The sequence below is a fragment of the Psammomys obesus genome, unplaced genomic scaffold, assembly GCF_907164565.1.
Source record: "Psammomys obesus unplaced genomic scaffold, mPsaObe1.curated_primary_1811, whole genome shotgun sequence".
Lineage (NCBI taxonomy): Eukaryota > Metazoa > Chordata > Mammalia > Rodentia > Muridae > Psammomys > Psammomys obesus.
In genome coordinates, this window is record NW_026587556.1 from 3,134,401 (window position 1) to 3,144,954 (window position 10,554).

General features: G+C 45.5%; 1 long non-coding RNA gene across 3 annotated transcripts in view; it reads left to right on the plus strand.

Annotated features, from left to right (window-relative positions):
- The first annotated feature begins 8,876 nt into the window (after positions 1–8,876).
- Positions 8,877–10,554, plus strand: part of LOC129674034 (uncharacterized) — a 4,848-nt gene continuing 3,170 nt past the window's right edge. Inside the window, exons 1-2 of one of the 3 annotated variants that reach the window (XR_008719762.1) lie at positions 8,877–8,954; positions 10,091–10,234. This is a non-coding gene — a long non-coding RNA (uncharacterized LOC129674034). Of the gene's footprint in view, positions 8,955–9,547; positions 9,771–10,090; positions 10,235–10,554 lie in introns of those variants that run through there. The other 2 variants (XR_008719761.1, XR_008719763.1) reach the window with 2 other exon arrangements.

The window sequence follows — 10,554 nt, forward strand, 5'->3', positions numbered from 1 at the left end:
AAAAAAAAAAATGAAAAAGGCAGGGTACTTTGAACAGCTGGCTGAGCTACCTAGTTTTGATGTACTAATGGACCCACAGTTGTTTTTCTAGACTTTTGTCCACGTTCGTTTTTGATGGATGGGTTTGACATGGCCGTTAGGCTTTTTCTCTGGTTTTGTGGGTAATTTTTTGTTTGTTTTGAACTTGAATTTATTACAAGCCTTTTAGGAGCAACTTCCTGTTCTGATTCATTGTTACTTTTTTTCTCTTTCTTTCTCTTGTCCATTTTCTAAATTTGATTCACTCCTCAAGATTCTGGAATAGCTGGATTTAACCCTTGATGTGCAGTGCTTGGCTTTGTTATTGTTAGGTCCGGCGGGCTTCTAACTACAATTCCTGGGTTGTTAGATTGAGATAGGAAATTTGCCTTACACATTCCCAGCACCTAGTGCAATGCCTTTAAAGAAAGAGGTCCCTAAGGATTAGATTGAATCCTACATTATTTGCCTGAGTCTAGCATTTCTTTACGAGGTTAAAATAAGATGAATTCACCCCAGTGCTGGATGCATTCCACATTGTGGGAACAGCCAGCTCAAAGTCCTGGGGCTCTTGAGAGCAGCTGAGTGTTCTCAAAACCAAAGCCGTCAGCATGCTGAGACTGCTGGATGGGAGGAAGGTGAGGTGGGGTCATGGGAACGAGGCCCGCTAGGAGTGCAGACAGGAGGAGAAAACAGCCTTGGCCAGAGCCTTGGGGAGAAAAAATCCAGGGGGAGAGAGAGAGAAATGTCAGCTTTAGACAATGGCTACATGTACCCCAAAACAGAACATCCAGGTTGCTCTGAAGGATCAAAGCCCACAGACAGGATCAATGGGCACAGCAGCAGAAGTCACTGGGAACTGACTTTGAAGTAGTGAAGAAATAAGAGCTGTGGAAGTGGCAGAAATAATAGTCATAAACATCACAAAGCGTTTAGTTGGGAAGCACTGAGAAGCAAGAAAGCAGAAAGCTAGAGAATGGTTTTTACTGAGGCTGGAGTGATGTCCAAGCAGTTTAGAATGCATATGGTGCTTTCAGAAGATCTGAGTCTGGTTTCCAGCACGTACGCTTTTATTCACCTGATGTAATTGTTGTCTCGGAGGCTTAGTGCCTCCTTCTGCTAACCTAGGCCTTGCCCTGGAAGCTTCTAGCCTCTGTACAATCTAATCTAGGCCTAGAATATTTTCAGCCTTTGAGACTTACTACTGAGTAAGCTCACCCTTTCCAAGCTCTTTCTGACCTCTGGCTAGCTGGTTTAACTTAAGTGTTTTGGCTCAAACTCATCGCCTAGCTTTTCTCAGCTTCTGACTGAGTCGCTCTGCTTGGTCTCAAGCTAACTCTAGCGATCTGTTCTAAACCTCTGGCTCCTTCTCATTCTCTGGCTTTTAACTGCCTCTGCTGACCTGCCCTGAACTCACAAGAACTCCAACCTTCCTGATTCATTCTACAAACTAACTTTACCTTCTTTGTTTGGGATTAAAGGTGTGTACTAAGGGCTTGTCTATATTCCATCCACAGTAGCCGTGTTGCTCCGATTAAATTTCCTCTATACTAGGTCCAAAGGTTGACACCCTCTTCTGGCTTCTACAGCCTCCTCTACTCATGTGTACAGACATACATATCAGACACACAAATCCTTTATTATTTTTTTTTAAAGGTTTTCATTTTTGAGGAGTGGGTGTTTTTGAGACATTCTGGTCCTATGTAACCCAGACTAGCTTTGAACTCTTCAGTCCTCCTGCTTCATTCTCCCACATACTAAGATTACATGTGGTCTTCTGTTTTGCTTTTTAAAAGACAATACAACAGACTTCAAAACCACAGCTTTTAGGCTTTGTAAATGTGAGCCACAATAAGAACTCTTTCCACTGTGACTTCATATGTTTCAATGAAGAAAAAAGTTTTTATAAAACTCACTCTTGAATTGATCTGTCCATTTAAAAAAAAAAATGCTATGTTGTGTGGCAGCCAGAGTGGATTCAAATTAGCCAAAACGGAGTGCGAATTTGGTGCTGAGCTTGAGTAGTGGTCTTTGGTAAATAAAATTTTGCCTTCTGACTTTAGTGGTCAGTCAGCCTCTGAAAGACTGACCTTAGCAAGCTTTGCATTAGGGAGCTCTATTCTTGGGAACAAGATAGACGAGCTCTGCGCTGTTCCTGGGAACCAGATTAAGCAGGCTTCGCTCTACCCTGGGAACCAGATAGGTGGTTCTGTGCAACCTTGAGCTATCCTAGGAACCAGATAGCTGGTTCTGTGCAACCTTGAGCTATCCTGGGAACCAGATAGCTGGTTCTGTGCAACCTTGAGCTATCCTGGAGCCAGATAGCTGGTTCTGTGCAACCTTGAGTGGATCCTTGGAGAAGCTGCCAGCTGACGTATACGGATGTTACAATAAAGAAAGTTCCTTGTTCTCTCCTGCTTTTACATAGCTGGCTCTCCCTTCAATAAACCGGCACCTTGATCAATGACTTGGTGTCCTCCTCTGTGTCGCCTGGTTCTATCCCCCAGCCCTCTCTCAGGTGGTATCCAGGTGTGGCTGCGGGCAGCCACAATGTTGGAGGTTGGTCTGACACTAATTACTGTCCCCTCTGTGTAAACCTGCCTAGGTTATTATACCTGATTGGCTAATTAAATAGCCTATACCTGGGCAGGGCAGAATGGGGTAGGCATGGCTAAGGTTCCTGGGCTTTGGAGAATCCTAAGAGAAATCACAGGAAGGACAGATGGACAGGATGAGAGAAAGGAGGACGACACCAGGATAGGTTAGCCTGGAGAAAACACCATGTGGGTCGAGGAAGGACTCAAATAATGGCATGAAAAGGCCCAGATGAAGAATATAAGCAAGTACCATGAGATTATGGGTGAAAGATAGTCCAATTGAGGAGGATTAAGATGGGTGGCATTGGATGGGGGATGGGGGATAATGGTGACGATATTGAGACAGTATAAGTGAAATATCTGTCCTGCCCAAGGAAAATAAGACAATTACAAACCTAACAGGTGTCTATGTCTCACTATTTGTGATAGTGAGTTAAATAATGCCATGGTGATAATCTTAGGGCTAATAACAGATAATATATAGCCCAACTCTCATCATTTTCTTTTAATTTACAACAATGCTATCACAGGTGAATGGTAGTGGCACGTACCTTTAGTCCCAGCACTTGGCAGGAGGCAGAGGCAGACAGATCTCAGAGGTGGAGGCTAGCCTGATCTACAGAAGTCCAGGACAGCCAACAGTTCACAGAAAAACCAAAACCAACCAACCAAACAATGCTGTTCTTGTACACACATGCTATAAGAGCCAATTTGTGCTTCTCCACTCGCATTGATTCCTGGGCCAGGATGAGACTCTCTACTAACAGGCAAGGACTCCCTCTTAGGATTTTTCTCTCTTCAAAGTCAGACTTGAAATACCATCGTGTGACTAACAACCGGTTAGTCACAGGTAGAGGTAGAGGCTAACTTTGGGTATGGCTCCTCCAGAGTCAAAACCACCTTGCTTTTTGAGATGGAATGTCTCACTAGGATCTGGAACTTTTGGCTTTGGCTAGACTGGCTGGCTTGCACACTCCTGGCATCCTCCTGTCTCTGGCTCCCCAGGGCTGGGATTACAAGCACACACCACCACACCTGGATTTTTATGTGGATACTAAGATCATACGTAGACCCTCATGTTTGGGATGCACTTTACTGTCACCTGTCTCCCAGCCCTGAATTCTTTCCCCTTGACCTGATGTCTCCCACAATTGAGCAGCAGCATCTAGGAGCACTGAACCTCTTCTCCCTTGAGCCAGGCCTCTTCAACAGTCACAAAGCTTACCTCTTATGTTCTACAGGTTTCATGTTCCACGTCTTAGTGTTTTAGCTGGAGAAGCAAGGTTCTAGAACTTCTTATATCATAAAATAATAGAATATTAGTAATGGGAGAGATCTTAGGAAAAGAGTAAATTAGAGCCACATATCTTGAAGGATGACATACTGTTCTATTTCTTAGAATACTCCCCCTGAAAATAACAAGCTAGTACTGGAAAATATTGAAGTATTTGATATATGAAAAACTATATATATATATATATATATATTCTCTTAGTATATACACTATATATAGTATCTATATGTATTAAATATATGTAATATTCTATATATATATATATATATATATATATTAAGGGGAGGAGACCAAAGATATGTGCTCACTAGAGGTAGACTAGTACAAAAAGTTGACTTTCCTGTAGCTTAAATTCTCTTGAAGTCAGAATGTCATTACACATATAACATTCGCTTGTTCCTGCCCAATAGCCGAGATTCACTAAAAGGATTCCCTCAGGAGCCCAGTCTCAGCACTGAAGCAGACCTTCTGGCTCTGCTAATTTACTTCTAGCATGTCTGGTCCATGAAGTGGACCAGAACTAAAGGTGATTTTTCAAACACTAAAGTCTTTTTTATTTTCTCTTCATTATTTATTTTGTGTGTGTGGAAGGTATGTGCACACGGGTGTGGGTGCTTTCTGAGGCCAGAAGAGGGTGCTAGAGCCCCTGGAGCTGAAATTACAAGTGTTACTGAGCTCACTAAGGTGGATACTGGAAACCAAACTCTGGTTCTCTGAGAGCCGCAAGCATTCTTAACCACTGAGCAATCTCTCCAGCTCCCTCCAAGCGCTCTTTTAAAAAGTTGATACATTGTTATGTATAGTGTGAGGGATGTCTTTGCTGTGGCAACAATCAGTGTAGCCTGACATACTTCAGACAAATCTCACTAACAAACCTCACCCACCTCACGCCCACCACTGGCCACTTCACAAGCAATTCCTCAAAAACTTCACTCCATTTTCAATGTTCTTTGACCAGAATTCATAGAGGCCACAACTTGTAATTGTATCTCATCAGGAGACAGGTAAGTTTCCCCATCTTCCTTGTGAATCAAACCTGAAACTAGCATCTAGACATTGCTAGACTGATCCACCTATTACAAAGTGTCCATCCGCTTTTCTTTTTAAGAGCTTCTTGTAGCCCCGTGGGCTGTGCTTTCTTTGTAGCTGAGGAAAATCTTCACGTTCCAATCCTCCTGCCTCTACTTCTCAAGTGCTGAGTTGGAGAGTGTCGGACATCACACCTGGTTTATGTGGTGCTGAGGATTAAACCAAGGGCTTCAGGTATGCAGGCAGCATGCCACCTCTAGAGCCACACCCCCAGTTTTTATGCCAGCTGTTGATCAGATAACTTTAGTATATAGCTACTGTAGAAGAATTTTAATTCAGAACATGGCTGTTCTGGCAAGAGATCACATCCAAAGACCTTGTAGGTCTGTGTGAACCAGCTGGAATACAAACACACCTTTAATCCAGGAGACAGAGGCAAGCAGATCTGAGTTCAAGGACAGCTTGGTATAGAACAAGTTCCGGGTAAAGAAAAGCTTAGGTCTAGGTGTGGTAGTACACACTTTAATCTCGAACAATGAAGGTAAAATTAGTTGTAGAAGGAAGCACCCATGTTTGTAAGAGATGTCTAATTAAGTGGCAGAAACAGTGAAAGACTTGGCAGAATAGGATATGCCCAGAGGAAAGGGAAACTATTTAAGGGGCAATGAGAGAGAGAGGAAGCAGTTTTACTGGGACAGTAATAGACAGGTTGCAGAGAGAGAACTCAAGTGAAGACTGAACGAGTTAGAGAATGAGAAGGAGCCAGAAGATTAGAGCAGAATGCTGGAGTTAATCTGAGGCCAAGCAGAGCAATTCAGAGACTGAGAGAGAGGCCAGATTGAATAAGTTAGCTGAGAGGAATTTGAGCCAGAACAGCTAAGTTGAACCAACCAGCCCAGAGCTCAGTAAGAATAAGAAAGGGTGAGCTTATTAAGCAATAATTCTCAGAGGCTGAAAACATTCTAGGCCTAGATTACATGGTATGGAGGCTAGAAGCTTCCAGGACTACATTAGCAGAAGAAGGCATTAAGCCTCAAAGACAACTGAAACAGGAGAATAAAAGTTCCTTTCACAGGCTGTTGATGGTCATTGCTTAGAATCACTATTTCAGTAGGAACCAAAAATCAGTGATATTTTAATGTATCATTTCTACCATCTTTACTTGTGGGAACTCTTTCATAAGAAAATACTGTTACCCCCACCAACTATATGTGAAATTTCTCAGAAGGGTCTGGTACTGGACTTTTCCCCATTCGTTGGGGTTTTCAGAAGAGAAGCTGCCTCTTCTCAGTCTGCTAAAGGTTAACCAGCTTAGCTCCCGTTCCCATAACAAAGACCTGAAACCATTAACTTGGAAAGAGCTACAGTTTATTTGAGCTGATTTGAAGGTTTGAGGCCACAATAAGTTGGCCCCATGGTTTTGGGTCTGTGTCGGTGTAGCACACCCTAGTGAGAGCATGTGGTAGGTAGACAGAGAGAGGAGAGAAAGGGCTACCTATGCGGATTCGCTTCAAGACCGGCAGATGGCTGAGCTTCAAGACCGGCAGATGGCTGAGCGGGTATAGGCACTTGCTGCCAAGCCTGGTGACCTGAGGCCTGGGGCCTGGGGCCTGTGTGGTGGAGAGAACCTATTCCCGAAAGTAGCTGATCTTTGACTGCCAGGAATACACATTGAAACAATAGATAACAAAGAAGTGACTGGAGAGGTGATCAGGATTCAGTTCCCAGCACCCACATGGAGGCTCACAAGTGTCTTTCAGTCCAGCTCCGGGGCATTGGACATTGTCTTCTGCTCCACAGGGTCCCAGATTCACACGGGGCACATAAACATGCATCTACGTGCATACACATACAAATACAAGATAAATAAAAAATTAAAAATAAGTAAATCGTCCAGCTACAGCGGCAGGAAGGATGCTGAGAGACAGAGAGGTTGTTACTAGGAAACCTCTCATTGGAACTCAGAGGGGACCGAGGCCAAAGGTGTGAGCAGGATCTAGAACCGCACGGAAATCAGAAGTCACGGGTCCAGAAAGGCCGTCTAGGGAGGGTCAAATGGGGGTCAAGAGAAGATGGGAAAGTTTCCATCCAAGAGCTGGAAGATGAGAATAATGAATCCTAGTAAGTCTGAAGTAATGGGGGGAGTGAAGCTGCCCCCCTGCCCCGCCCCCACCCCTACCCCCGCCACCACTGATACCAAGGCTTGGTATCAGTGCACACCGAGCAAGCGCACTCTGCCACAGAACTATATCCTTAGCAACCGCAGACTTTTTTCCCATTTGTGAATTCCTTTGAGATGCTCTCAATAAATTGTACAGACTGCCTTTGAACTCAGTCTGTAGCCCGGGCTAGCCTGGAATTTTTGCTTCTCCTGCCTCAGCGTCCTGAGTAGCTGGGATTATAGGCCCATGGCAGAGCAGCTCTTTATTTATTTATTTTTTAGTTGGCGGGTTACATGTGTCTGCGATGCAGGAATATGGCTAGCTGAAGGAGGACATGGCAGCTCAGCCAGTGTGTGCAGTGTGCCCCGCACCCATGCTGCTTTTTTGTGCTGAGGTTGCATCTTTCTCTAATTTGCACAGAGGAACAACTGCCCAGACCCGGCCCTGCTGAACGGGCAAGAGTTATCCCCAAGCCTTTATTGCAGAGGAGGCATCCATTTGTTTTCTCTAGGATTCGCCTGTAGTTTTCACTGTCTTAAGTTGCTACAGACACCAGTTTCGATGCCCTAGTTATTCCTTAGAGATGAACAGTCTGGACAACAGAAGAGACTCTGCCAGTACTTAGACTAAGTGGACATGTCAATCATGAGGACAGTCTGACGGTGGAGAGATGGATTCCTGGTAGCAGAGAGGAACTTGAATCTCATGACTAGGCAGGAAGTCATCCTGGTTTGAATAAGGGCCTGGGAGCCCAGTGTCCCCCATGTGATGTGCGTATCTTCACTTTCTTAATCTGTAGAACAAAATGCTCCAGAAGCTGTGACTAGAGTTGTGCAAAGCCGCTGGTGGCCCAAGTCACACCAGGGCCTGACTGTTGGACATGGCTCTATAAAACTCTGGAGATGGAGCCTCTAGGAAATGGATTGTTTTCTTTTTGTTTGTTTGACACAGGGTCTCATTCTGCAGCCAAGGCTAGCCTGGAACTCACTAAGTATCTCAGCCCCCTGAGAGCTGAAATTCCAGCTGTGAGCTACTACACCCAGCTAAGAATGAATCTTGAAAAGAAGAAAAACTTAGTCCAAGGATCAGCATTTTAAAGAAAATTTTAAAAATCAATCTCTCCCTCTCACTCCCGCTCACTCTTTTTCTCTGGGTGTGCGTACACCTGCCATGGCGCATACGTAGAGGTCAAAGAAAAGCTCTGCAGAGTCAGTTCTCTCCTCCTACTTTTCCTCAGGTTCCATTGATCAAACTCAGATTGCCAGGCTTATTTGACAAGGACTAGCCCCTGCTGAGCCATTTCACCGGCCCTACTTACTATGCATTCATTCCCTCTTCCTCCTGTCTCCCTCCTTCTCTCCCTCCTCTCTCCCTCTTCTCCTCGGTCCCTCCTCTCTCCCTCACCTTCTTCCTCCTTATCTTTTTATTGAAAACCAATCCAACTTTCTCAGCAGCACGCCCACCTATCTAGACACTTGGGGCACAGGCGTTTGCAGATATCAGCACCACCTAGAAGCAAAGGTCACATCTAGGTGCTTGTCCCATCAAACTCTGCCTAGCACAGGGTAGTCCCAAGAGCTGCCCCAACTGTGGAGCTTCTGGGAGGAGAGGCCCTAACTGAAGGTGGTAGAGGCTGTGCAATTTCTGAGAACAGGGCCATTTGTTGGAGTAGGGTTTGGGGGTAAAGTTCCAGCTCAAGATGACCTTTAGCACTTCGGGCAATTGGTGTATGTGGTAATCTTAGAAGTTCCTCATTACCAGCCGGATGATTCCAGATCACATGCACATGACAGCATCCACCAAGGGATCCAGACTGGCCTGTCCTGAGAGTTCCTTCCGGATGAGGCCCTCAAGGTTGGAAAGACAGAATGACTGCACACAGTCCCAGCATCCAGAACTGGACTCGTTCACAGGCTAGGGAGACGGCCCGCCTGACAGAGTGCTTGGCACTCAAGCACGAGGGTCCGCAGCACCCACAGGAAAGCCACGCCCCGGGATGTGCACCTGTGACCCCGTGGGAGGTGGAGGCCAGGTGGCTGGCCGGCCAGTCCAGCTTCCCACCATCCTGTGGGGAAGTCACGAAGCTTTAAAAAGGACTCTCTCCCTGCTCAGGCTTCAGATATGTGTGCCCCAGGGCTGGGGCGGGGTGGGGCAGGCAGCTTGAAGTGGAGGCACATTTGCTTAATTCAGATCAAAGGTGAAAAGTGTAGGTTTGCCACGGTTTGTATATGACGTCCCCTGCGGGGTCCTGTGTTAGGACTCCTGGTTGCCTTCTGGTGGCACATCTTTGGGGAGATTGTGGAGCCTTGAGGAGGCAGGGCCTTTTTAGAGGAAGCGGGTTGCTGGGGGTGGGGAGGGAGTCCTTGGGGGTTATTAGCTTTACCCTGCGCGCCTCCTGCACGCACGACACATACCACTTAGATACTTGGAGGCACAGCTTTGAGAATTCCCTTTAAGAAGTTACCGACATTTTGAAAGAGTCAGTACAGAGTTAGTAATTTTTTAAAATGACTTTTGCTTATTGATTTTACATGTGCACACCGCAGTAACAAATGTGGAGGTCAGAGGACAACTTGGGGAAGTTGGATCCCTCCTCCCACCACGTGGGTCCTGGGGACTGAACTCAGTTTATTAGGTTTGCTGATACACTGAGCCATCTCCCTGTCCTATGTTGGTATTCCTTTAAAAACCCTTTCAGTGTTAAACATACTGGCATGAATTTTGCAAAGCGTCTTTTTCGCTGGTTGCAATGGGGGAAACCTGGCTCTGTAAGCAAGCGAGGCTGGGGTGGGGGAGAGATTACAAGACCTGAGAGATCACAGGTGAGATCCCAGGGATCTCTCTGGACTAGCTCCTTGGCAGTTGGTGCTTTAGAGCTGACAGTTGCTTTGAGGGAAGGGTGAAGGAATCTCGCCCCATCTCCTCTGAAATCTTCCCAGTCTAATATTTACGTATTAAGTCACCATCTTGGTTACCCTGCTTGTTCCCAGCGCAGGAGGCTTACCAGGAGCAGGGAAGACAGTGTTCATTATGTACTTTCTGTCAAGTGATGAGTGAAAAAATCTGCCTGTTTTCATGAACAGCCCTGAAAGCGACTCCATCATGGATCTCTACGGACCTCTGGACGAGTACAGGTACCAAGGGTGTGTTTAACTTAGGCTGCATTTTTTTTTTCTTAGTTGTTCTGAAATTGCGTTTTACGTGGAGTTTCTGAACTGCAATTAGGCAACCATGATAATAAGGCTTCATTGCTAATGATGTTTTCAAATGTGATACTTTCAAGACAGGAATTCAAGCAGGTAACATCTGGTTTTGCTTTTGATTCTGGGTCATTCTAGCAGTCACATAAAATATGAGATGTGGACCGGAATGAGTCTAAAGAGAGAGGGCCAAACACAGAGATCCCCGTGTGTGTGTGTGTGTGTGTGTGTGTGTGTGTGTGTGTGTGTGTGTG